Below are 5430 nucleotides of genomic sequence, written 5' to 3' on the forward strand. Positions count from 1 at the left end.
TTACAGTATTTCTTCAAGTACTTTATGAAGTATCTTAATTATTATTGGTGAAATGCTATTTTCTCTAAAGAAACAGAACCTAAAATATATATGATTATATATGTAATTTGGACTTCATTGAAGTGCTTTCAACCATATACCTTGTTTTTCTCTTTGTTTTGCTGATATGGAGGAATAAGGAATAGGATATTTACCTCATTTCACATACACGTGTGCGTGTGCGCACACACACAAGCACACACAAATTTTTTCTCAGAAAAAATTTAACTTTTGGCAAGCCTAAAATTATACTTGATGATAGATGAAGAAGCTGTATAATCCAAATTTGGTGGTTTGGTAAGGCTAGATTTAATTTAAAACTAAAGCCTAAAGCACTGGTAGAATCAAAGAAAATCTTGTTTTTGCTTAGGTGTCATTGCTTACCTTGAGCTTGAAAAATATAGCAAGTAGTTAGAAAGCTTAGAGGAATAAAAAATAATAACTGTCATGCTGCCTTGGAAATAAAAGGAAATGATAAAGCATACAGCTACCAGCTCAGTGATCAGTGATTTTAGCTATTGGCTAGACATTTAATTTAGTGTAAAAAATGGTGTGAGACAGTGTTTTGAAATGTGTATCTACAGACAGCTTTTTAAAAATTGTTTTGATATAATGGCAACTGCCCACATTAATTTCCACTAGTGAAACATCTGAGATCATCTCATCAACATACATATTAGCATCACTCCCTCCACACATACTAAAGGTTGCCATATAAGCCAAACTTAAGTTACAATACTCGCAGAAATTTAGTGTCAAGGTTAATCTGTGAAACAGTTTGTTTGCAAGCATTTAGACTAGGACAGGCATCTTTTGTTCTTAAAAAATGCACTAAGTCTTTCTTGCACCTCCAGGCTGTGCAGTTCTTCAGCTCTGGGGTGGATCAGAGATGCAGAAATCACCTTATACCAAGTTACTTCAGGATCATAAAAGCTATGAAGGTTGGCAATTCTTTGAAATTTTTCTGTAGAGAAGATATCATCCTATTCTCTTCACTTTATTTTGTCCTGATTCTTTATAGAAGAATGCCGTGGTGTCTTTAGTGTTTATGGTAATTAAGAGAATATAGTTTAATGTCTTTTTTCTTTTTGTTGCTTTCTATGCTTGGGTTGTGAATAAGGGAAAAAGTTAGAATAGAGTCCTTGATTGTAAAACTGTTAAAGAAAAGCTCTTGGGAAAGTAATTCTGTCATATTTATTAAGGATTAGTGCAGTTTCTCTGGTCATTAACGTCAAGCTCATTTCTTTTCTGGCAAACCCTTGTATTTCATTTTTTTTTTTTTTTCATTAAAAAGAGGAGTGACACGAAAGCATTGGTGTCTTACAATAGACAAGCTGATACAAAGGCTTTTGAGGCCTCTAGGACCTCAGAGGTAAAGTTTTGCTTCTCTGCTCCTTTTAATCTTTGTAATTGTTTTTGTTATTTTCAGTGAACCTTCTGTTTCACCAATGGAATTCTATTGAGCTTTGCATATGAATGGCCACAGTAAAAGGGCTGTGTGAATTTTCTCATTTCTTGGATAATCCTTTAGCTTTTTCGGCAGCCAGGCCAGGCTCTGTCACTTGAGTTTGCTACCCAAGAGCAGTTCTCTCTCAATGGGTCTCCTGAGCAGTGTGATTCACTAAACTGGGGGAGGCTGTTGGAATAGACCTTGAGGAGCAACTTTTGTATAAGCTGTTTTTTGTTGTTGTATTTGTTTTTTTTTTAATTTTAGTTCTGCTTTGGTTTTACTTGAAGATCCCTAGTAGAAATAGATATCTTGGCTTAGACGTTTTCTGTGTGGTGTGTGTGTGTGTGTGTGTGTGTGTGTGTCTGTCTGTCTGTCTGTCTGTCTGTCTCTCTGTCTCTCTGTCTCTCTCTCTCTCAGGTATTAGCAGTTGAACTCAGGACCTTGTGCTTGTCAGGCATGTGCTGTGCCACTGAGCTATCTCCCCAGCCCCAAAATCTCTTATTAAGTAGGAAATCACCCTGTTGGCAAGGAAAGTGTAGTCTACTATTATTAGCTAAATGACACACTAGTATAGATAGTGACATTAAGTCTTTTGGGAGGAGTGTCATCATCACCAAGTTTGTCAGATTGTCAGTCACTCTCCCTCATTGTTTGCAGACACCCAGAAATTGATTCCTAGCTCCTCCTGGACAAAGCAGTTTTTTCCTTGAATGACAGGACCGAAGTCCTAGGGACAGAGACCACTTTTAGTGAGCTGTTGGGGACCAGAGCATTGGTGCACCCCCTGACTTCATCAGTTGGTCTCCTAACCTCAGTGTGTTAGTACTAGGAAGTGTGGGGGCTGTGTAGCTCATAGAGTGGGGTTTGCTTTAATTATGGGTGAGGTTAGGCTCCTTTTAAAATGGGCTCCAGAGAGGCCCCTGGCAGCCTTTTTGTTCAATCAGGATACAGCAAGAAGAGGGCAGCCTGCATCCCTGGCCCTCTTATCTCAGACTGCCTGCCTCTAAAGCTGAGAAAAATAAATTCCTGTTATCAGCCACGTAGTCTATGGCGATTTTTAAGTAGCTGCCTGAAGTAAGACAGGAATATCATGAACTGACCTCAAATGTGTGGGCTACAACCTCTAGGTTTTTTTTAAAACTGAACTTAGGTCCACATTGCTGAGAGGCCAGCAGGAGCACAGAGAGGAGCGGAGGCCAGAAAGAAGCCCAAGCAGGCCCCTGCTGGGAGGTCTCCTCCTCCCATGAAACCTACTCTTCAGTAGGTCCCCAGCTGACCTAGCCACCTTCACTGTCGGCCCACTTTGAAAGTACTGTCCTTTTTGAAGCAATATCATGAATAAAGGAATGGATCTTATTTTGACCTGGCAAAATAAGTGGTTAAGACCTCAAACTCTGAAGGCAGATTTCCAGGATTTGATTTTTGGGTTTACAATTAGTGCCTAAGTGATTTGGGGATGGTGATCCAAGATCTCTGTGCTTTAGTAGCTTTTGTAAATAGCCCACAAGGGCCTTGCTGAAAGAAGCAGTTGAGTTGGTATTTGGTATTTAATATAATACCTGCCACACAATAAGCTGTTTTTAAATGTTTGCTATAATGATGATGTAAACTATAATGCTGAGTATAGCATTCTTTTATTCACTTAAGAAATATATAATGAGGGTGTGCTTATTGTTTCTTATTCCTAATAAGACCCATGCCCTGAGTAGGCCAAAGCTTAACAATATAACATATGGAAGGTAAATATTAGATACATTAAATCCTGATGTAATACTGTTTTGAAATATAGGAATGTGAATAGTTTTTAGGTGTGCACCGTGGAAAGTGGCTGGGTAACTTACCTTGGTATCGGTTCTGATCTGCTATCTGGGAACTCTTGTTCTGTGGCAGGATTACATTAGTAGTGCTAATAAGGAGAGCCCAGCGACCCTGCCCTTCAGGGGCAGAATTTCCCATCCATGCAGTTGTTTCCCTTTTGAGATCACTGATGGAGGCTCAGTTCATTTTTCAATTTTTTTTTTGCCCAAGGGTTTTAGAATATCCCTCTCTTGTCTTTTGTTATACCACTTAGGGCTGCACACTGTAGGTGTGCAGTGGCCCTGGACAGCATTAATATGAACTTGTTTTTCACTCATGCTTTTGGAGTTCATTTTTCTGTGTGTAAATCTATATTTATTTTGTGAGAGAGAAAAGAACCTACTATGTAGTCTATTCCCAGAACTAAGTGGACTAATTGATATTGTCTGGGGGTGATAAAAATGTATGCAACTAGAAAAAGAGTTATATTGGAGGGGGTTAAATTGTAGAGAGAGGCTGGCGAGATGGCTCAGTGGTCTAAAGCACCTACTTGGAACAAGCTTGGCAAAGCACAGGGACCGCGGTTCAATCCCCCAGCACCACATGCCAGCCAGCCGCGCCCCCTGGTGGGCTGAGCTGGCCACACACACACACACACACACACACACACACACTAAATAAATAAACTTAAAAAATAAATAAATAAATTGTAGAGAGAAAAATTTTTAAAACTATGGCTTCTTCTCAGTGTTGTTGGTTTCAGGTTCTTCTTGATGCATGAATTCCACAGGTCTTGACAAACAGAGTGAGAACCTCTCTTTGGTGGCTTATTGGAATTGCTTTCCTAAAAATCCTTCATAGTAAAAGTTGGAATATAGTCCTAGGTGCTTAAAACATTGGAGAAGAGTGAGTTGTATATATTGGACTGAAAAAGGAATAAGGAGAAGGGAAGTAGTTATGAGATGTGAGTAGTCCTATAGTTGTCTCCACAGTTATGATAACTACATGCCACAGGCATGCATATTGGCATGGCTGTCTTGTCTGACTATGTGGTGTTTTCTTGAGAAAAAATAAGTACATTATTTCTTTGCATCTTGGCCTACCTTGGTAGGAATCTTTAATAGCCTACTGATCTGTTCTCAGAATAAATTTTTATTTGCATGAAATAAAAATAGATGAGTTTGGAAAGGAAACCAGTTATATTCAATACTCATTTAACAAAATATTTAAAAATTTGTGTGTTGCATTATATATGTATTTCAAATGAGCCTAAAACAATCAGAAAGTCAAAAGAAGATTGAAAGTAAAAATTATTTCAAGATATAGAAAACAATAGGAATACAGGATGAAAATAAGTTAGAGACTTCTGTTGGTGCTATGTCATATAATTTAGAATAAGGAATATTTTTTCTATATAGGAAAAAGATTTCCAAGTTAATCACGCATTTCTATTTATACTTCCCATGTTATTTAATTTGAAATGTTTAGATCCTTTGTAATAAGGATTTGAATCAACAAAGTGGTTGGATAATAATGTGGAAGAACGCAGCAGTTTGTTCTAATCTTTACTTCTTTTCATTAGGTTACAGAAATTAAAATGTTCTGTTATTGTTTTGATTCACAAGCATACACAAAATGAATTTTCACTTCTGTTAATGGCTGTTTACCTGTACATGATGCTCTTAATATATTTTTGTGTTTTATTGCTTGACTGTTTTAATAGCCATAAACCATTGGGAGTAATGTGCACAAACCGGTAGCTTTTCTTATGTGGCTATTTAATTTAGATTTTTAGTCCTCATGTCTTCTGACATGCACACATATTTTTCTGGTTTATTTTATTTCTAGTTGCTAAATGTATGAACACAGTTAGACATAGTCAGAAGGAAAAGGCCTGTGAGTTGTGGATGATTGCTTTTATGTATTAACGGTGCCCATGGAGGGTCTCATTAACACACACAGCATGGGGAATTTTCACAGCTACCATACAGAGCTCAAAAAATACCACTGAAAAAGCAAGCTTAACTTTTTATGTCTCAGTATTTTTATTTGGAGCTTTAGTGGATGTTAACAAAACTTCTTGGGACAGGTGGAGTGCCATATGGCACAGGCACTGGACCACCGCCACAGCTTTTTAGATTCAT

Source organism: Octodon degus, unplaced genomic scaffold (assembly GCF_000260255.1).
Source record: "Octodon degus isolate 3935 unplaced genomic scaffold, OctDeg1.0 scaffold00139, whole genome shotgun sequence".
In the NCBI taxonomy this organism is placed as follows: domain Eukaryota; kingdom Metazoa; phylum Chordata; class Mammalia; order Rodentia; family Octodontidae; genus Octodon; species Octodon degus.